The 24,448-nt window shown below is 32.0% G+C and overlaps 1 protein-coding gene across 7 annotated transcripts in view; it reads right to left on the bottom strand.

The window, feature by feature from the left end:
* The window catches only part of LOC143222789 (transcriptional enhancer factor TEF-1-like), a 132,488-nt gene that overhangs the window by 81,409 nt on the left and 26,631 nt on the right, over nucleotides 1-24,448 (bottom strand). For 4 of the 7 annotated variants that reach the window (XM_076449769.1, XM_076449771.1, XM_076449773.1 and 1 more), the window contains exon 1: nucleotides 13,006-13,232. The exons of the other annotated variants lie outside the window; for them this stretch is intronic. The gene's annotated coding sequence lies outside the window, so the exon portion shown is untranslated. Of the gene's footprint in view, nucleotides 1-13,005; nucleotides 13,233-24,448 lie in introns of those variants that run through there. 7 annotated transcript variants of the gene reach the window in all.

The following is a 24,448-nucleotide window of genomic DNA, read 5'->3' as shown; positions in this document are numbered from 1 at the left end:
ATATTGTATACTGCTAGCTTTCTGAATCACACTACTGAATAAAGGAATTTTTCTATTACACGTATTTTAGTGTTGTTGTTTTGAATTGAGCACAAAGCTACACAATAGGCTATCTGTGCTCTGCCCTCCACGGGTATCGAAACCCGGTTTCTAGCGTTTTAAGTCCATAGACATACTGCTGAGCCACTGGGGGGGCCGTATTTTAGTGAACTAAACTAAAGTTCGAACACGGCCCAAATGTTAGCACGCTAGACTGGAGCTGAATTCTAGCGGTCTGCGTCACGTCACCGCGAAAATTAATAATAATAATCGCGCTGGATACTCTGAGAACGCGGGTACATTATAAAATTAAGAGAAAACTTTCACTATTTTATAACACAAGAGCTGTACAAGAGGTAGCGATGAGTACTGTTGACCAACTAACCCCCCTCACTCTAGTCTGTCACAAGCTACAGTAATATAGAAAGCATCACTCAACACGACCTCTTGGGTTATCTAATCAATTTTATTAGTCATAAAACGCGAATCCTGGATCCTCGAATTTTCAAAACAATAATTAAAACGGGTGGGTTAAATTGCCTACCTAAAACTAGAATATGGATAAAAGACTATACAAAGCTATTCTTAACACATACTTTTACAAAGTTCAGCAGTTAGTCTGTTACACCACTTGGATCTAAGTTACTCCAGTAAAGAGCCCCTTACAAACGGTTGTAACACGATAACGCAGAAAGATTTGAGTTTGTTTTTTTTTCCCAACACACGTTATCTTTATAATCCTGAACGCTTTTAAACTTTATTTTTTATAGTTCCTGGAAAGCAGTGTCAACATCACACTGTTCAAAAGATCAAGTTCCAACTTTAAAAATAGCAGGTTACCATCTACAGGGTATATATAACCTTCATCTCATGGTGGACGTAGTTAACTGAAATCTTGTGAAGTCGTAACACGATAACTACATTACATCTGCTATATCCAGTGCCGCCGAGGCCTTTCGCCTAACCCCGTTAACTTACAGTTTGTGGTGACGGAGTAGTATATATATGTATCTCAGGACAGATGGTATGGGTATTAATACTTTTACTAATAAAGCAGAAAGCAACGTTTTGACCTTCTTAGGTTATCTTCAGGTTGTTCTCTGCTTTATTACTAAGAGTGTTAATACTCATACCAGCCATCCCGAGATTCATTTTTACTTCAAGTGGATTTCTCGTCATCACAAAATAGTATAATGTTAACTTACACTTCATTTAGAATCACTCGACGACTTGAATAGTGCCTAATGTAGGTGTATTAGTATAACAATCGGAAACATCTGTGTTCGTAAACTAATCGTTTATAGCCTTAGAGTATGATAAACTAATTGGTATGTAAAAATCAATCACTAAATAATGTATTATCATTTAGTAGTTTACAGAAAAACGGTACATATTTAAACACACTGGTCTTATTTGTATGAAAATTTACAACGATTAGGCTTAAGTTTCATTTCTGCTCAGCTTACAGTAAGAGGTAAAATATAACACGTTTCTATGTAGAAATAAAACATAAATAAAACTTGTGCAAGCAGGTAGGCACATGTAACAGGTACAGCTGACAACGGAGGTCATTCACTGGAGAAGGGAAGTATTACTAATATGCAGACAATGACGTAAAAATAGTTGGTTCAATAACTGTATTAACCAGTGAAGCATGCTGAGATTGTAGATAGATACAGCATATTAAATTATAATTATTAATAACGAGCATGTCGACATATTCCCAAAATTGGAAATTCATTTTCATTAGTAGACTTTGGAAAGAATATTTTGTTGTTGTTTTTAATGTTAAATATCGATAGAAGTTCAGAAAAAGTAATGATATATATAATAACTATTCAAATACTTCCCTTTTTCTTTTATAAAATCTATTTCAATGTAATTGGATAAAAGAATAGTTTTATAACATGTATTTTACTATTATAGACTATCCCTTAAAGATCCTCGCTTAGACTATGTTAGTGCCTTAAAGCCAATTGGTTGGTATTTCCGGTGTCCAATTTACAAAATGAAAACGTAGACAGAAAATTATTTGTGTAGGTGTTCTCTCCACCACGCCCCGAAATGAGTTTCTTCAAGACTTTATATAACTACACGTACGTATCTTAGGCAACTTTTTAAACAAAGTAAGAAATATGTTCAAATATTATCTGTCATCCTGTTTATTACTGTAGGATTATATTCAAAAAAAGATATGGCGCACATTTTTTGATGTCATAAGGAACATCCAATCTATTAATTTCAAGTCTTAGGATGAATAAATAGTTCGTTCCGAAGTATAGGAATGAAGCTCGATCTGTTTTACAGCAGTGTTTCACCAAAGCACAAAAGTCACATACTAAGTTTGTTTGATATTTCTACACATCTAAACTGTGTGATTTAATCGAAATAGCCGCAATTTAAATGGGCTTTCTCAATGTTTTTGGAGTTTTACGAGTACTATATATATACGGATTTATTTAAGAAAAAAGGAAAATTGTAATACATTATAATATTATTAATTTTATTTTAGTAAGTCACTGACTTACATATGAATATTTAAAACTTTAATGTTTTATGCAGTCTGAATTGAGTGCTGACTTGTAATGGTGATTGGACTGAAATAATCTTTATCTATCTATACACTTACTTACTATATGTTTACTTATTTATTTTAATTACATTCAGATGTAACTAAGGTTTAAGTATCACAAGCAAACTGCCTATACAGTTATCAACGATACACACTCAACCATGACTTAAAGAACAAAGTTCTTGAAGGCACGAACGGTATCAATGTTCAGGCTCCATTTTCCTAACCTGTTCGCTTTCTGTTAGTACTAACTATGGCGCTCAGTCCCCAACAGGCTTCTAACAGACTCAAAAGAAAAAAAAGTTCTAGCTTACTAGCATACAGTCTTTAGCAGCGGTATCTGCTGCACAATGTAATTATAAAAAACAAGTTTCATGTTATTATTATACATGTTAATTTATTTTTTGAAGCAATCATAATTCTGTATTCTCAAGACAGCTAGTATGGGTATTAAAATTTTAATTAAAATAAAGTACAGAACAACATTTTGACCTTCTTAGGTTTGTTAAATAAAAAATGACCAAAGAAGGTCGAAATGTTATTTTGTACTTTATTTTAATTAAAGTGTCAATACCCATACCAGCTGTCTTGAGAATATGTTTTTACTTCAAGTGGGTTTCTCGTCACCACGATCATAAATTTCAATATCATACAAGTTTAACCAATCTTAAAACTAAAACTGCGATTTCATAAATATTTTCTCGACGGATTGCTTGTTTGTAGTTACGATAAAGGCTATAAAGTGGTCTATTTATGCTGTGTCCGCCAAGGGCATCAAATTTTTAGCGTTATAAGTCCACACTTTCCGCTGAACCTACTAAAGTTTTCAGTTCATAATACTAGACATTTAGTCAATAATTTCATCACAATTCCATTTTGTATTGACAGTAGTAGAGTTATTAAACTAATGATCTATGTACAAAAGTTTTATAATCATACAAGTGATATCGAGTCTTCTTTCTGGCCTCGAACTTCCTTGATGTGTTATTGCGTGTTATCGACGAGCGAGTTAATTTCAAGTTGATACAGGTACAATTCACTTAAGAGAAAGCTATCTAGCTCCGAGTTTTTCGCTTATCATGAATCGAATCTTTCGCCACCAACAGTATACGATGCCTACTTAGAAATATTAAAATGCGATGAAGTTAAATGATTTTAAAATGTTCGAAATCTATAAACGTTTCCGGTCAGATATATGAAGTTTTCCGATTAATAAGCATTAATCACAATTATAGCTTCCTAGGTTTAAAGTACGTACGTAACCAATATTATGTAACACTATGTAACACAAATTTTGTTCCTGGATAGTATGTATTATTTCTTAATTGCTTATGTTGTAAAAGTACAGAAAATGGCCATTATTCCCTTCAAACTTTGTTTTGTGGCCTGGATAACGAAATTTAGAAATTAACCTATTTTCTATGTAAAAACGGACAATTTGCACATTTTCTTTTACATAAGGTCTGAATAAAACAACATATGAATCAAGATTTACATGTATTTATACAAAAGTTATACAAAAATGAACAAAAATGTTTAGAAGGGAGTAATTTTTCGAGATTTGCGACTGTAATGTAAATCAGTCTTCCATCATGTTTTTGTTATACCCTGCCAGGTCACAAAAACAAAGTCTGAAGAGAAAAATAGGTCTTTTATCAATTACTTTAGGCATAAGCAATTGGGAAATAACACTTTCTGCCCAAGAACAACAAAAAGTAAAAATATGTTACATGGTATAATATATACTGTTTCTTGGCGCGTCGCGTTGGTTACATTTATACGCGTGAAGAGAGTTTCTAAAAATTTTAACTTGCACAACAATATAGACGATACACTAGTTTTTACGTAAACATACATTGTTGATTCTTACATTCGAGAATCTACAATTTTAGCGAATATGAGGGGATATGGCTGTAGAGATTTAGCAGTATACGTTATGGACGTTTCTAAATACAAACTTAACATAAAAAATTGATATCAAAATAGATATACGATACTAAATCCGTCATTCTTACATTGTTTTTCACAGCAGTAAGTCTACGGATTTACAATGCTAAAATCAAGGGTTATTCCCCTCGGTAGACCCAGCATATAACCTGATGTAACTTTGATATAAGAAAACACACACACACTCCTAGTTTTTAAGCAGCACACCAACAATTCCTGCTAGCTCCTGACGTCACGTAACCATGGTAAAACACACCGTTCATTAAATAATATATGCACAACTGCACATAACCATTACTTTCCTAATTTTAAAATTGTATACTATTATTATTCCCACACACTGCTGGTTCCCATAAAATAAAAAAGAGTAAACTAAAAATCATCCAAGGATGGAACATCTACATCGAAATAGCTTCTTAAATAAATCCTAATTCTCATTTTCATCATACGTTAAATATCAAGAACCATATCATCATTATCAGAATCAGACATATAAATACATACATTTCATTGAGTATGATTAAATTATAGAAACATAAAACAATTAAATCATGTTGCAGTTATGAATACAATAAGCGTAAAAATATATAGAACTTTTGTTTTTTTAAGTTTAGCACAAAGTTATTCGAGGGTTATCTGTGCTAGCCGACCCTAATTTTGTAGTGTAAGACTAGAGGGAAGGCAGTTGGTCATCACCACCCACGCCAACTCTTGGGCTACTCTTTTACCAACGAATAGTGGGATTGACCGACACATTATAACGCCCCCACAGTTGCAAGGGCGAGCATATTTGGTGTGACGGGGACTCGAACCCGTGACTCTCGAATTACGAGGCGAGTACCTTAACCACCCGGCAATGCCGGGCATGTAGATTTTAAAGTAGGTATTTGTATTTCGTGCACAACATTTCATTTCATTTTATAATACCTACTTACATTTGAATTGACATGACTCCTAATTATGCGCTAATTCACCAATCATTTTTTTCCCGTTTCAAATATGTAATGATTCATCTAGTGATGCGACCGGGATTTGAACCCACGACCCTCAGATTACGCGTCGAACGCCTTAACCCACCTGGCCATACAGGATAGAACAACTTCTACAAATATTTATGTATATTATTCTATATAATATACAAATTCACAAAAAACTGATTTTACCAAGGTGCTGACACAACGTAAAACAGTTGTATTAGTCACATGACTTTTACTTTTGTACGTATGTTAAAAACACCGGACATGCACACCAAAATATGTTGTATCAGTTAACTAAACATGATTTCTACAATATTTAACAAAAATAAAACAAAGACATAATTTATCAATGTTCAAATATTGTAATGTGCTTACAATTTGAGAAGGAGTGGTATTACCTTCCGGCTCTATCTAACCAGTCATGAGATTTTCTCAAATCTAATTACTATCCATTCCCAGCTCGTCTTTTCAGAAATTAACTGGTGGTTGTGCTAATGATTCTCATATTGCAAGCCTAAACCAGTATTTTAACAAAAAAAAAAACAGTTTTTTTTTTAGAGAGAGTGTGTCTGTGTGTTTTTTACAGCAAAGCCAGATCAGGCTATCTGCTGAGTCCACCGAGGGGAACTGAATCCTTATTTTAGCATTGTAAATCCGTGGACCACGAGGGACTTTTTTGACAAAGACAGAGAGAGATACATACAGTTGTAATAAGAAACAGTAGTTAAATACATTACTCAATTGTAACCAAAGCGCGATGTTTTATTTTACTGTGTCAGAACTAAACTGTAGCTCTAAAGAGTCTGTGGGTTGTTTTGTGTTCCGTGACAATGTTAAAAAGCCCCAAATAACTTTACAGTCGATTACAAGTACATATTGAAAGTCTGTGTGGAAAACGTCAAAACGAATTGATCACAATTACTATAAAGTTTATAATCCTAACTGTATCACGCAGAACCAAGATCAAGTTCGAAACATTATAAACACGTTATAAATACCAGAACAATGCTCACGGCAGTACGTGAGCAAAACTTCGTTCGTATTGGCCTAGGGTCCATCAGAGTGAATTCGTTGAAATTTCCCGTGACCACAACAAATTTCCTTTTCCTCGAATGCTACAAGAAACTACAGTTGCTTGATTAACCACGTCAACCTCTTGAATTTCATTACCGAATTCTAGTAATTTCTAGTTAGCGTTTATTCTCTCTTTTTCTATTTTTTTTTTTTTTTTTTTGCATTTTACTTGAAAGAATAATTTATTTATCTCTCCAATTCCAATAAAAGAAGTTGTGATTTATTATTGTACACGCTCTTGTTAATTTTTTCGAAGCGACTATGATTAAATTTATCATAAAATTTTACTCAATATCAGAATTACAACTGCGGTTTTATAAATCTTCTCTGTGGATGCTCCCCAGTAACACAGCAGTATGTCTGTGAACTTTCAACGCTTGAAACTGCGTTCAGATACCCGTCCACGAAGTTTGTTTTTCGCTTGAAGTTGAGCACAAAGCTACACAATGGGCTATTTGTGCTCTGCCCACCACGGGTATCGAAACCCAGTTTCTAGAGGTATGAGTCCGCAGACATACCGCTGTGCAACTGAGATGGAAGCATTACCATACTCGAATCGTCCGACCTGTCCGATTGTTTATTCATTTAATCTCGATATTTTAAAGGCCCACTTAAGACGATCATAATTTCAAGTTATAAAACCAGGATACAATCAAATGTTTTTCATATCTTAAAGCTGAACCCCCTCACTTTTTAAGGAAAAATATTTGAAACAATTAACTATAGAAATAATAATTATCGTAAGATGAAAACAATATTTATTTTACTTATACTATTGTTTCTACAGATATATTTCAGACGAATGAAGTTTTCAGAGCAACTAAAATCTTGTTGGTCAGGAGCAGACAACAGCCACTCTGTTCACACAAGGACTACTTTAAAATAATTACTTCACAAACTGAATATCAAAGACCGGCTTCTTTTGAAAAGCACCTACAATTTTCATTCAACTCCTCTCTATTTCAGCAAGCATACAGTCACGTGCTCAGTAACATATCCAATAATGACATTATTTCACCTGCTACAACCTGCCTCATTGCCAACTTCGGAAGAAACAGCAAATACTGTGGTAAATCATTCGGAACTGTGCATTAATTTCCGAACTAAGTTAATAAAAATTTCTACTTATATATTCATAGTTGTCAGCGGTTCAGAGTACTAAATATAAATAGAAACAAAATTGCAGAATATTCCCAAAAATGAAAAGTGGGACATTTAGATGTGTAACGGATTTACTGTTATACATTTATTTTATATCTACGTTTATTTCAGTTTGATGCACGTAACTAAATTCAAGGCTTATAGTATACCGACTGCAGCTGACCAATAACGTTCTATTACTCTCTCTTGACGTCTTGCGATAAGTTACTTTTATGTTCGTTAACCGAGATTCTGGAAGTTCAACAATATTCGAATATACGCTAATATTTTCGTAAACTATATATTGTTGATTCTTATTCTCACGAAAATTTACAGAAAAGGCGGGACTTGAGCAATAAACATCGAACAATATACATCACATGCATCAACCTGAAACAAACGTAGTTACTAAAATAAATGTGTAACAGTAAATCCATTACAGGTATTATAACAAGATCTATCAGGACACCGGGTCGTCTAATAATCTTAACCTGAGATCCCTACCAAATTTAATCGAAACTGACTCAACAAGTTCTTCGCAAGAACTTGTGATCAGAGACACAGTTTTGTTATATATATATATATATACACATATATATGTTGTTTGCTTCTACGCTTATAACTGCTAATCTTTTCTAGGTAAACTAACAGACCAAGAAGTATTTGGTATTTTGAACGTTAATGGCATCTTATATGACACATGGGCTAAACACTCATATGAGACTACAATGTTACTACACCGCTAATCTTAAATCTAATTGTTTATTATATCCAGTACAGTGATATGTATAAACCAGAAGATACTAACAACAACTCAACACAACTTTACCTGGCTAAAATTACTCTTAGGCGTAATACTTCGTTCTTTTACAATGAAACTTTCAAGTTTCGAACAGCGAAACACTAGCTATATCAGAAGTACTCATTTAATTTTGGCCCAAGTAATTATTCGCAAGAGTATATTGATAAAATATTAACTTTGTTTAAATTTCTTTTTTGTATATTTAGTACAAATATTTATAGTTGTTTTTTGTACTGATTACCTGGATGAGCTGAAAACCAACTTTATATATACTATCTAGCTGGTTTCTTTAGGAAACGATAACAGACTGACGAATTTGTATATAAGTAAAATTTAACAGTTTATAAAAATAACGATAAACTTCTTTCGAGTATCTAAACAAAGAGACCTACGGATTTACGTCATTCATTCCAGTATCAATGCTACTACCGTACTAGCATATCCTTATTCTATTTGCCAAGGAGTACTTAAGCCTATCACATTCACATTGATATTCAGCTCTAAATGTAATTTAATGAAACCTCGACTGCATTTATCTCTCTAAATAATGTACCAATCACACGAACATACTTCATAGTTTTACATTAATAATAATTTCATTTGTACTCCTTTTTTGCAGTTTAAAAATATAATTTCTTCTTTAACAACTAGAAACGTAATTTTCGTAGGTGTAACATAACAACATGAAGTCATCTTTCAAACCTTTAACAAAACTGCGACAACAATAGTTTGAATTTACTCAATATAATATTATGCGACGATTTGACAGCCCCACTATCATTATAAACAGGCTTAGTCTACAGTCTTAAACAGGAATAATTTGAGCTGTACAAAGTTGTGTTCTCAAAGCGTGAAATCGAAACAATAATGGTGATAAAATGTAGTATTTTGGTAGAGGCGTATTGACTCAAACTAATAAGAAGAAACAGGAGTAAAACAACAGTAGAGTCAGTATTTTAATAACATTTTTAGTTATTTTTCATCCAAACAAATCCTGTTTAAATCGTTCTTACACTCACGACATCCAAGTTTAAAATCTACTTGAGAAACTGGAGAAAACCATTCACTTCCATTTTTAGACTACTTCTTACTTCAGGCTCAACGACTCTCTACCTCTGTATACTGAAAGACGACTTTATAGGCCTCCTTACTCAACATGACAGCTTCCTGCCCCACAACTACAACCTTAACCTAGTTACTCAGCAGTCTCTTCTTACACAAACATTTTATATTTGTACTAATTATTCAAAATTTCACTCGAAAATATAACGTTGTATACAATCTGTTAATACATAACCAATATCAACAAATAGTGAAATTTAGAAGTTAAACAAAATGTTCGTAAATAAAAGATGTGACAACGCCGTAAACATTACCCGCGGTTACCAAATGACTTACTTCTCACTGAACTTTCTTACAGCATTTTTTTTGTCTAAACAACTTAAAACACTAATAAACTTCTACTCGTGAGTCAAAATACAGGTAATCTTCAAAACAACTCCTTCTTAGGAGAAACAAGTAGAAAAATAGAAACCAGATTCAAAGAACACAAAAAGTCACCTTCACACGTTTTCTAACATTGTAAATCAAATAAACACAACATAACCATAGAAAACACCTAAATATTAAATAAAGAAACAAACATAAAACAAACGCAAAATTAAAGAAGCCTTACTTATATAACAACTCAAGCCCAAAATAAATCGATACAAAGGAACACCGTTATACCTATATTAATAAATATAATCAAACATCTAAGCACGCCCTCTACATTCCTACACAACCGCTTTCAAACATGTGGTCAGCTATCGGTCAGTTACCTCTTTCTTTCTTTGTGAATCTGACTATGACCGAAGAAGGTCGAAACGTTATTCGCTCCTCTACAAAGTTTTCTCTACCCATACCAGCCGTTTTTACATATATATTTTTCTCTACAAGTGGGTTTTCTCGACATCACGAATTGCAAGATTGTTAACATAAAGTCCAAATATCCAATGGAAAGTTAAGAAGTCATCATTCTGTTGTAACACTGCATGGGAAAATAGACTCAAATTAGAATAAATATGTATGTTTTATTATTGTATTGTACTATCTAAATGCAGAGTAATTATTCAATATTAAATTATATTACTCGGTACGACAATAGAATGTTAGCTACTTCAATTGGCTATCATATATACGTATAGGTATGCATTACTGAAATAACATGTTACAATGCTCCATTCTTCTGTTTTTTTTCATAAATAACTGGCGTACAGTTTGTAACGTATTTACTGTTATACATTTATTTTAATATCTACGTTTGTTTCAGTTTAATGCATGTAACGCATATTGTCAAATGTGTATTTCGCTAGTCCCGTATGCTCTCTAAATTTGTAGAAGATTCTCAAGAGTAAGAATCAACAACATATGTGTTATGAAAGCAAGTGAACTTTCTAGAATTTCGCCTAAAGATTATAAATTGACGCGCCAAGAGCCAGTAATAGAATGGTGTTTGGTCGCTACAGTCAATACGCTATAGCCTCGAAAGCTATAATGTGATAAACGCTTATTAATCGTAAATCCACAGATATTTGACCAGGAACGTTTATAGATTTCGAACATTAGAACCGTTTATCTTCAGAGAATTAACTTTGGATAGTAGTATTTCTTCGAGGACATTATATATTGTTGTCGGTGAAAAAAACTTAGTGTGTTCTCAGCCGTCAAGAGAAGTGCACCTGTGTATAAACGTAGAATTAATTCGCTCTCTGTGAATGTTAATGAAAGATTCGGTTCCCGACCAGTCAGAACATTCAAGATATTTGTATGTAAAACTCTTGTATATAAACCACTAGTTGTAATAACTGTTATTATTAATTGTATTATTGTTTGTATATTAAAACATATTTGTGTTAATGGAAGAAAATTGTGTGTATGAATCTTGTTGGCAAATATCACAAATTTTACACATACCGAAATCTAATTAACTTCTAAATTCAAATTTAAATTTTCTGTTATTTGAAATCGTAATATTTAACGTACGTAACATAATAAATCGAAGACTCGTACGAGATGAATTATAATACGCAAGAAGTTTCAATACTGATAGCAGTGTCATAACGATTACGTATTAAAGCTAGAGTACTTAGTCTTTCTTCGGTTTGTGTACACTATAGGTAATTATTTAACCAGCGGAGAGCAGAGTCCAGGCCGAAATAAATTAATACGTAACGCAACATATCAGCGTAGCAAGTGGAAGTTTCATAATTCTTATACTATGCATAAAATATATTATGGTTATACGAAAATGGCACACAAAGTACCTTTCGCAACAACTGTTACATTTACTTTTTACACAAATTACATATGTAATTTAAAATAACAACCCTGATTAAAGCGTGTGTATTCTGCGTAATAAAAATAACATTCTTAGTAGCTTGACAAATTAATTTACGATTAGAAAGTAATTTTATTGTAATTATACGCTTTTATAAGCATTACCACCGTTAGAAATAGAAAACGAGCCCGCATTAGATAGTGTTAGTCCATTATAGTTTATTCTACCTCACACTTGTTAAAAGATATAAAAAAAAAAAGGTTCACATGAGTGATGTAGGTTATAACCATTAAAATTTACAGAAGGTGCAAATATTATTATGTTGTTTCAGTCTTTTCAGTTTTAGGACGTCGTTTGTTTCACACGGTTACCGAAGATCCTGAAAAATAAATACAGCTCAGCAGAACAATAATGATGCAAACCATGCGGTAATCACACTGCGCCCAAGCACAACAAGTGTCCAAGATGGCGGACAGGTACGTAAACTGTTGGATGTATGCAGAAAACAAAGAACTTTGCGTGATGTAGTCCAGTAGGCGACTGAAACGTAAACAGAACGTGTTGTTAAGCGGCTTGCGTGCAAACACTCAGCTGTTAATCTGACAACGTATTTACATACAAGAGTTTGGAATTTCTGTGAAACAAACAACAACTACAAAAAAAGCCAACATCATGGATATTCCGTCGTTGAGAAGCCAAGACTGCCAAGTATGTACGGAGAATGAGATTCAAGTTAGACGAACGGCCCAGGACAAACCCGTGGGTCAGACCGTTATGGAACGGGGCAAGAACGCACAACGACAAACATAGACCAGTCAGCTGGGCGGGTATCAAGAGGAAAATGCACTCGTCATGCTTAAGGAAACACAAAAGATAAGTTTGGGTTCTACACCAACAATTTTGCCACATAACTGTTTATATATAAATTAAAGTAAAAGTTATTCATTATGAACATCGGCAAAGCAAATTCCACATCTTCTACCTGGACTAGCCGGAAAAGAACTGACGAAACACGAAAAGTATGTGAAAGATTCGAGCACCTACATTATTTACATTGTTGTCATTTCTCATCATTCAACTGCCAATAAACAGTTTTTAAGCCTTAATACAGTTAAAGTATAATAATGTAACTTACCAATAAAATAAGCAAGACTTTGCTGCTAGGTTTGTTCAGCTTTTGGACGGCTTCGGTAGCTGATTTCGCATCACACGTCTACCCTTGGTATGCAAGGTATGGCACAAAGAATCTCCACAACGCGGGCTCCCATTGCGCAGCTTAAATGCGCAAGGGTGGAGAAAATTATACGTAACATCCGCTAGACGCTTGTACAGCGCGCGTCGGTCACCTGATGTGTTGCCTACTCTCATGATAATAAAAGTGTTGTTTCCATATTAGTTGTAATATGTGGGTTATTTAAATAAATGAGTTTTGTAAAGTTAGATAGCATTCTTAGTTTCTTCAGTTCACCATGTGTCATATCAGTAATTTTATTATGAACGCTAGACAGCAATAGCTGACTGAAATAAAAGACATCACTTTTTTGACTGGATGTAATTTATTTATTTTTGTTAAATAAGGTATCGGTGTTTTCAACTCAAACAGTAAACTATACCTCCTGTGACACACGAGCTAGAGGCGCTAGACGCTTAGGTCAGAGACCTCAAAGTTCAGGCATAACAGTCTTTAATATGTAACTGCTAATCAGGAGGAAAATCAGTGAACAGAACCCGCCGTCCTTACCCTTAATCGGATGTTGGGGGAGATGAAGTGAGGTTGTTAAAACTTGATTCCAACTATTATAATAATCGACTATAACAGAAATGTGCAAACCATGTTCAGGAGCACATTGCAGATATCTAGAACATTTTGATGTACAGAGTAACAAGCTAATTAATGCACTGCCATCTAAAATCAAACAAGAAGTTAATCCTAAAGAATTTGCGTTACTATCAAAATTCTGATTTAACTTTAATTTCAACGTTCGGGTTAAAATGTTCTCCTTTCATGGTATTCAAAACATTATTGTAATTGGAACATTTTTAGCACTTTGCTAAGATTTGTTTTTTTTAATTTTTTAAGATTTCCTCGTGAGGAGTTTTTAAAAATAAACTTCTCTTACTTTTCAATTATTATCAAATATTTTAATATTGTTCCTTGTGTAAACTACTTTTGGGGCTGACTTTTATAACAATAGCCTTCATTTTGCGACTGAAGGCGTTGGTATTGATGGACATAAACTGTATTTTTGTAACCTTTGCTGCCGTAAACATTCTGCAATGCAAGTTTTCAGTTTCCAGAAACACTAAATGATCTCTCCTCCGAAATGTTGTATCTTTTGATTGTATATTGTTTAAAAAATTCATTATACGAATAGAATTCCTTTGAAAGAGCTGTGTCACAGCTCCCTAGGTATAAACTTATAAGTAGAAGCATTGCACTTTCAAACTTTTGCTTTCAAACAATTAATTTCCTGTTGTCTTAGTGTTGGAAACTCGCGCTTAAATTATTTCAATTTTAATAAAATGTTTTTGTTTTACATATTTCATTTTCATAGCTTTATTTTCCTATACTTAAACATTGGTCCTTTTAGTTCAGACATAACAAATAAGATTCAATAAGAACTGTCCCAGGTAATGGGATTGATGAAAGTTTATTTTTTAAGTTATACGTTTACCAGTATTGAAAATATGTATGATAAGAATAAAAAGCTCCAGGTTTAGAAACGTTGTGTAACATTTTAAAATAAAGCTTGTACACAAGGATGAGACTTCTAGCAGTGAGATTGTAGTAAGGAAGTTTCAGTTTATTTTTTCTTCATTTATTCAGTTCACAATCAAATAATACATTTAGGGACGTAAATGGTTTCGCTCTGAAATTAACACATCCATCAATGGAGGAGGGGTTTGTGGTGGTTAAACTCAGATTTGGTTTTAGACCTACGATGGCGTGTGTGAAATATAACTAATTTTCAGACCCTACCTTTCTTGATTAGGACTCAGGATTTTCTGAAGTTTTACAAGAATTAATGGCTTTATATATGTCAGAATTCGTATACAGGTTACTTGTAGTTTTTTGCAGAAAGTTAAAGAAAGAGGTTTGTTTGCCTTTAGTATTTTCCATTTTTGAATCACGAATTCCATGAATAAAGAATAATTGGAGTTAAATGTTTTTCAGTTTGTCTCTTTATACATCTACCATTCTTTGTTGTTGTTGTTAGCCACATTATAACAGACTACATATTGAGAAAGAGTAATGATTATTTTGTGTTAAGGTACACACCATGGGTAACTCCACTTCTTTTCAACTTTTATATGGAAAATATTTTGGTACATTAGTAGTGTTTGTACCTCTGTTATATTCATGTGTTTTTGTTCTTATTCTTATTTCCAATGGATATATTTCCTTCATGCACTGGGTCTATAATCGCAAACAAAGATGGTTATGTAGGGTGGAAATTCCTTTGGATGGATTGACATATTTTGTGAATTTATAATTTATTTCAGAGATTACTCAATTAATTTTTAGATTATGACCAGTTTTGTGTTATATTGCAACAGAATTTAATACGCCTAACTTTCTGTGACTTTTGGACAAAAGAATTTTAACACAAAAAATATTAGAACCTTTTTTTAGCCCAGTTCAACTATGTTTATGAATTCTGATTAACCAGCAAGATTAGTCTCTCTTCCCTAGGTCTTATCTTTATCATGCTAGTAAAGATTTTTGCAATCTTGTTTGATAAGCAAAATAGTAACAGCTTTCTTAAAGCTTGTTTGAATGTTTTGTCGTACCTTGGACTGCCTTCCTTAGTTTCTTGAAGAAAAAATTATGGTACACTGGAGGAATTTATAGGTTTTATCCAAATTTTAATGCTTAATTAAGAGGATGATCCAAAGCCAGTAACCTTAAGCTATATTTTTAGAGTTGTATCTCTTCAGCTGTTATAAATCCACCTAATATTACTACCAGTCCTGTAAGTGCTAAGTATGCGTATTTTCTTATAGCAAAGCCACATCGGTCTATCTGCTGAGTCCACTGAGGGGAATCGAAACCCTGATTTTGGCGTTGTAAATCCATAGACTTACCGCTGTATCAACGGAATGCTGTAAGTGCTATAGTTGGTTGTAGTATGCATGTAGCCTATGAAATTGGACTATACTGATTATCTTCAAAGTAAAAGTAGGCCAGATTTTTAAATAACGTTAATCTTGACTGTGCAAAATGTTTCATTCAAATACAAGTGCATGGCGGAGTATGAGGGATCACAACATTAGTAAAGGGGTCATTAGTAACTTATGTTGAAATTATCAAGTACGGTGGATGGTATTTCTTCTATGAATGGTGTCATGATTTTGCCGATGTTTAAGTAATCTGCAGGGAACTTGCCATTTTCCGGTAAAGCCGAAGTTAAAATACTTTTACTCTAACTTTTGCGTCTTTCCTTTATTTTTTTAGATTGCATTACTTATGTCATGATAAAAATATTTACCAGCAAAGGTTATATTTGATGATAGGCTTATACTACAATGCCACTTTCAGTTGTTACTTTCCTAATATGGTTTTTGCAACGGAATTCAAATAAATTTGTGGTATTTCAACTACATTGGTGTAAGGCTGTAATATATATGTATATATGGCATCACTGATTGCTTTATCTTCTATATTTTCTTTGGGCCTTCGAACAAGCCTACGATTAGCTGTAATAAAAAGATTTACTGTAAAAGCTTTGTAATGTGGCACACAGAAAAACATGTCTTCATTTCCAATGTGCTAAGTTATTGGTAACTTATAGAGATTTTCTTTATCTAGAGTCCATGTACATGGTCATAGCATAACTCAAAGAAGCTCCTCAGATCGGTTTACTATGCTATTTCCGGTAGGTCGTTAAATCTTCCGCTATTATTATTATTATTATTACATTTTCTATGTGTTTGTGTGTATCTTCTTATAGCAATGCCACATCGGGTTATCTGCTGTGTCCACGGAGGGGAATCGAAACCCTAATTTTAGCGTTGTAAATCCGAAGACTTACTGCTGTTCCAGCAGGGGACAATATGTTCTGTTTTAGCTCTTTGGATTTGTTCACTAACTATGGTTGCTGGAAGTTTCCACTTTTTAAATTCTTCTCATGTTTTTGTATAACTTTGGCTATGTCTACAATGCATATCTCTGACCTTTTCCGAAAAAAACAAAAACACGAGTTAAACAAAGAATTAACAGAAGTAAAACCATTTATATTTGAAATTTAATGATGAAAATTCGAATAGATAGATAATTCAATTGTAAACCTATGGATTGCCTAACATGTGAAACAAATGTTACTGTCAACATATGAAATTATTAAAATGTTTAACGTTATCAAAAACAATGAATTAATTTGATAACAAAATATTATTATTAGGTCTAGAACATTCAATATATATTTTACTGCAGGCATATAAGCATACTCAACTACTAGTGTTAGTAGCATATTCTTGTATCAAGATATTTTTTTGTTAATTTTGTTTAATGACATAGCCAGTTTGTATTATCAGCATACACTATTTCTGAATCATAGCAGTTTAATTTTACGCCATAATTAATATTGTTATCAAGAAGAACACATGGTGGAGTTCTTATAACTTTACAGATACAGACTTAGGAGCTTGATTTGTTTTGCATGTAAAATTAATGCTATTTTTAAGAGTTGTTATATCTGTGTCTACACTTTTTTTGATAAGTGGAATCTGAGTTGCATCAGATACATTAGATCTTATTTATTTAGTAAAATCACTATTTTGATCTATAATATATATGTAGTTTCTTAATAAATTGTGATAATGTGGTATATCATTATATAGCTTATAACCAAACACACCATCACAGACTTCTGAATTTTTACTTTTTAGGTCATTCGGCAATTGCAGGTTATAAATTTACGATAATCGGAAGGAAAGATATGAAAGTAAAACCTAAAATATTCATTTTTTAAGTTATCTCTTGTAGAAGTTTATGATGAAAATGTGTCACATTAGAGTAGAAGCAAAAACCTGTGAAGCATATTTGTCTTATGAGCATGTTCCTCTGAAATAGCTACTGTAATTTTATTTTTTTATTTTAATTTCACAGAACATTGTGTGTTAGTCGATCCGACCGTCTAATTTCATATAGAAACCCAATATTATTTCTGGTTAATTGTATAGTAGTACTTTTACAAGTGCAAAACTACAACGTTTGAAACTAACTTTTAAAGACAAAATTAACAACGAAATGAAAGAAGCATATTAAGTTAATTCTTTACCAATCCATGGCTCATAAATAACACAATACCACTACATCTCAATACATAATCTAACAGTTAGGTCTACATAATAAATACTATGTGTAGTATTAGTTTATTCACTATATAATCTATAACAATTGCCTTTAATAGTTTAATGCTCAACACATAACGGAAAAGAAAATAATTATTTGTTTCAAATGATATAAAAATTCGATTTAGACAGACATTCACACAGGAAAATTACAATAAGAGAGTTAACTTTTACACTGCTTGATAACGTAATTTTAAAAATTCACTGTTTGTAATTGTTATACATTTGTAACTATCTCAGTGCAAGTGCCTTAAAAGAGTTTATTAGGTTTAACGTTACCCGTAAGAGGTTACCCGCAGAGGAAATAAAATATTATATCATTTCCATGATTAGTGGTAGTAGACCCAACGCTTTGCTAATGATACTTTAAGTGAGAGTAAAAAAAATAGTTGATACCATTATGGAAGGGGTAAAAAATATGAGGAACTGCGACAAACGAAGACAGTTGATTTTCGCACTTCTTGTTATCATAATTTTAAAAATTTACTATTATTTAACGTCGTATTATCAAGCGTTCCATCACAAAAGAATATTCCAGATCTTGTTTAAAGATGACGATTACCCAGAAAGATAAGATGCTTATTCTAAAAATCTTGTTTATATAGATATATTTCGTTTACAGTCATTGCACATTTTTACACGTATTTAAATGCAACAACTTCATAGTCTCCTTAGTAGGGTTTTACTTCATTCATGTCTGATTCATAATACAACAGCATCACTTAATGGATTTAGCTGTTGAAAACTGTTCTCATATATATCGTATTCCACTTAATAAAGTGGAATATCTGCATATTATCAATATCTGCATGCTAGATTGCTAGAGCACAAATTCACGTACGACGTATATACTAAATTCATTTGACTACTAAAACGCATTATTTTGCAAAAACTAAACAAATAAAGGATATAATAGACGGGACTGAATCCCAAGGTAAAAATAAACACGTCTTCCAAATGTCGCATTTTAAAGACAACATATAATATCAGAGAAAGTTTCCAACCCTACTAATTCAATAAAGAGGATTATTTCGTTATTTATTCATTATACAGCTCTCGCCTTTCAGCAAAATATGTATGAAACGTCTTGAGGTTTGAAAATTTTGTGCTTATTCAGTATTTCAGATTTCCAACAATTGTATCATAACAGTTAATATATTCTGACGTATTAGCCACAATTAGGATTCTTTTAACTTATTTGATCAGTTTGAAACTTCTGTTAATATTTACGATCTAGCTAGAACATCGATTAAAATGCCGAAATTTTAGTCTTCTGTTTTTTCCACTATTAGACCTTTTATTGAAAACTTTTGTCAACAAAATTAAGATAATCCAAAGTTGAAAACATTTTTTAAAGGCAAGGGCTATGCAGATAATGTATTAGTTCAATCTACTTACTACAAAACGATATATTGTATCTAGTTTACACTATTAATCAAGTTATGTTTTTAATTTTGTCTTCATTTTACTTCTACTATCAAGATTGTGGTTTAACAGTTTCGTTAATTGCTTACACAAATTGATAAACACTTTGGAATTTTTTATTGTTTTCGACTTCGAATTCACTGTTACTAGAGTTTTATTAATTTTTACTCAGAGGTATAGAACTTTTCCGAAACGTCCATATAGGTTTAAATCTCGGGCAGTTATATATGATAGAAAGAGATGAGGTTCACACCGTTGTGAACGGAATACTAGTCAACCTTAGGCTCAGCATGGTCAGGTGGTTAAGACACTCGACTCGTAATCTGAGGTTCTGAGGATCGCGGGTTCGAATCCCCGTCGCACCGATCATGCTCGTCATTTCAGCCGTGGCGGCGTTATAATGTAACGATCAATTCCAGTATTCGTTGGTAAAAGAGTAGCCTAAGAGTTGGCGGTGGGTAGTGTTGACTAGCTGTCTTCCCTCTAGCCTTACACTGCTAAATTAGGGACGGCTAGCGCAGATAGCCCTCGAGTAGCTTTTCGCGAAATTAATAAAACAAAACAAACCACCAAACTAATCAACCTTAACTCCAATTTTAACTTCTGTTGAGGAAGTGAAAACTAATAAAAGCATGATAACTCAATAAGTATGATAAACACAAATTATCTAAATACAAAACAATGTTATAACTGAATTATTAACAAATACATATACTTAGGCAGATTAAGAAACAAAATTTCGAGGAAAACATAATATTGAATTTTGTTTTTGTGATAAGAGTTGGTAACAATAACGTAGTTTTATTACATTTAAGTTCAAATAACGCCCATACATCTTCGTTTTATATGTTATTTATTATAAACGAAAACAGACATAAAGAGTTTGAATAAAAAAGTACATGAATAAAAAATTACAATCAAACGATGAGAGATTGTCAAACAATTAAATATTGTTTTTGTTGGTAAGCATTTTTTTCCACGTCTATACAAAACATTCTTGCTCTATAGACGCACTTCTGTAAGGTTTACAAACAATCTTACTCTTTTTATATGCCACTAAATAAGTTCCTTAAACCTAAACTGTAAATCTGGCAAACAATGCTATCCTTATTTTCTTGTTGAGATTGATACGAAATATTATGTCATGCTAAGTTAGAAAAGGGAGTTAACCCCATTATTCCACTTCTAACAGGTTATGAGAGTTTTGGTTTTAATGTTGGAGCTTTGTAAACAAAATCCTAATAACATATGTGGATTAAAATCAGGCGACTTCTGCTGGATGTTGGTATAAGAAAATAAAACTTCAGTGTTCTACCATAAATAAAACGCCCGTTGTATTTATCTTTGTAATCATAATTTCGGATTTTGCCACTGAAAATTCTCAAAATATTAGGTAAGACGCTAACTTTGTAAGTATGGGTCAACAATATGATAATTAGTTAGTGCATACACGTGCGTGTAATATATGGTGTTGTTGTCTAAGCATAATTTAAGTTTACAGTCAATATTAACGAATTAAATTAAGGTAATGGAACTACGATAATTGAACTATAAGGCCCATGCATAGATAAATATATGCATGTAATTTATGATATTATAGTCAAACCACAGTTTAGTTGAAGTTTGCAGTTAAATATTGATGAATTAAACTTACGTCATTGAACTAAGGTAGTTGAACCAAAAGCCCTGTTTATAGATAAACATATGCATATAATGTGCGAAATAGGCAACGAATAGTTAATTGAAGTTCATAATTAATATAGATAATTTAAATTAAAGTCGTGGAACAAATATGGCCTGTTCAAAGATACTTTTTGTAATAGGTTTAATGAAATATCAACATTTAGAAATACACACCTTATAAGTGTATATAACGAAGATGATATGTCTTTATTGAAATGTAATTGCGATTATATTAATTACTTAAACCAAACATGATACACAATAATTAGAAAGTATAAGGGATTTTCTTTCTTCTTGTTTTTTACTTAGTGTATTCAGTTTGTTGAAAAATGATTATTGCTGAATTAAATTAAGTATTTTATCATATTATTTTATTAATGCAAAGCTATAACACTGAGATACAAATAATGAAATAATAGTTTAAAGGATAATCTTGTATATCATATTCTAAGAAATATTAAACTTTATTTTCATACACATTATTTTACTTAATTTCTTCTGTTCATTACAGTATACTACTTTTTCTAATTTAAGAATAATTCGCCCCCCAGTAGTTCAGCGGTTTGTCTGCGGACTTACAACGCTAAAACACGGGTTTCAATACCCGTGGTGAGCAGAGCACAAATAGCCCATTATGTAGCTTTGTGCTTGATTGAATACAACAACAACAAAACAAAAATAATTCGTTAACCTATGAGTTAAACCTTGCACTGAAAACCTTGCATTCTATTTGGATTTCCTATATTGTCCTAGTGTAATATCCTCCTATCACTTACGTACTCATAAGCCACGCATCTTTTAGTTTGTGTGATTTTATAAGAAAGCCACATTGTATTATCTGCTGTGTCTACCGAGGGGAATCGAATCCCTGATTTTAGCGTCGTAAATCTGTATACACAGTAATAACCATTATTATAAATTGTATTGTTTTTATGTTTTTACATCATAATATATGTGTATTAAAAAGGAAATTGTATGTATAAATCTTGTTGGCGAAAAACATAAATTTGATACACGTTAAGATTTTATAAATTTCTAAATTCAAATAGTAATACATTAACATACGTAACATAATAAATCGGAGACTCCCCGAAATAGATCATAATAAGTAGTAAGCATGTCTCCAAAAATTGTAAAGCTATACACATATAAAAATATTGATAACGCATGTTGTTTTTTTTTGTCAGCAACGGCATGGCGAGAAAACATTAACTTTACTAATGCAGCTTTCTAGAAAATTGTTATTCATGTAATGGATTTACTATTATATAGTTATTTTAATATCATATTTGTTTTAATTAAATATTGTTTAGAAATGTATATAACTTACAGTGTTAAATATTTGTTGTGAAATTCCCGCTTATTCTCTGAATTTTTAGAAGATTCTTGAGTGTAAGAATCAACAATAAATAATTTACATTGTTGCCAACTGAAATTTCTAGCACCTTACCTTAACGTTTATAAACAGACACGAAGAGAGACAGTTTTATGTTGTTGGTTTGCTACAATTAGTATACTATAAACCTCGGAGGCGATAACTGTGATAAACGCTTTTTAGGAACGTTTATAGATTTTGAATATTACAAAGCGTTTGACTTTAGCGGATTAACTTCGGACATTAATATTTCTACGACGACATTGGATACCTTTGTTGGATATAAGTCAGCTTGTAAGCGGCGTGAGGCCAGCAGACAATAAAGAGTTGGTTAGCTAGCCATTAAACGAAGTGTAACAATATCAACTTAAATTTAATTCACTTATCGTAAACCATCAATAAAATATTAAGTTTCAGACCAGATAGAAGACTTAATATTGCTTAGAAATTTGTAAAACGTTTGTATATAGATCATTATTTGTAATAACTGTTGTTATAAATTCTTTGTTGTTTCTATGTTCAAATATTTATTGTTAGAAAAGAAAATTGTGTGCTCAGTTTTGTTGATAAATATCATGTATTTAATACTATCAACATTCAATGATATTCTAAATTGAAATTCAGATTTTCATATGTTTAAATTTTCAATACATAACATTTCACATGAAAAAGATTCTTTGAGTTGATTGCAAATTAACAGAATCCTTTGATCTCTTGCTTTACACTATTGTCACTAACGCATCTGAAAACTGAGTCCTTTAGACCACTGAAAAGGTTGTTTAATTCTTTGCGGAATTTTACCCAAAGCTGCTCGAAGGCTAACTGGAAAGTAAGTAACAACATTTGGAGCACTTTGACAAAGTGTTCTCAATGACGATCTATTCGTGAGATAACCATAGAGTGTTTTTTACACCAAAATAAAATAAAAACAACAAAATTAAAAGCGACTAAAGGGTTGTTTAATTTTTTTGTTGTCCAATGAGTCTATAAAGAATTCCACACCCGAGTCGAATTTGCTGGCCCACGGAGCAACACAGTTAAATAAAAAAAGGGCTAACTTGTTAATTTAAATATAAGTGAAAGATAACATTTCATATATGAAAAAAATTGATTAATAATTTTTAAAAGTTCAAAGAATTAGACACTAATTAGATATCATATTGAAGAGAGACAATATTAGAATACTAAATGCATTTGCATCTATCCATAACTTTGTTTCATTATAATACTGTCGGCAATCATTCTCACAGTTTTTTGTGATACAAAACATAAGTTAATTGAATATTTTTCTTTAATGAAATTCATAAATTGGTAAGATAAAAAAATCAAGTAAATGATGTGGTTACAAATTCTTCCATGACCTTTACCGTTGTAAAGTTTAGCTTCAATAATTTATTTTAGAAAACTAAAACTGTAAGAAAAACAAACACACTACTCACATGAATCAATAATATTATATAAAAATAAGTATAATAGTTGCTAAATCAAAGTTTAACCACTTAACATAAAAGTAAGTATGATAATTACTAAACCAAAGTAGAATAAAATAATATAAAAGTAATTATAAAAGTTACTAAAGCACACTTCAATTACCATATGTAAAAGTAATGATGATACTTGCAAAAATTTGTTAATCAAAGTTGTATCACCAAAAATGAAAGTAATTATAATAGTTACTAAAGCAAAGTTGAATCAACTAATATAAAAGCAATTTTAACAGTTATTAAAGAAAACTTCGATC

Source organism: Tachypleus tridentatus, chromosome 8 (genome assembly GCF_004210375.1).
Source record: "Tachypleus tridentatus isolate NWPU-2018 chromosome 8, ASM421037v1, whole genome shotgun sequence".
NCBI classification, from domain to species: Eukaryota; Metazoa; Arthropoda; class Merostomata; order Xiphosura; family Limulidae; genus Tachypleus; species Tachypleus tridentatus.
This window is presented reverse-complemented; position numbering and strand designations above follow the sequence as displayed.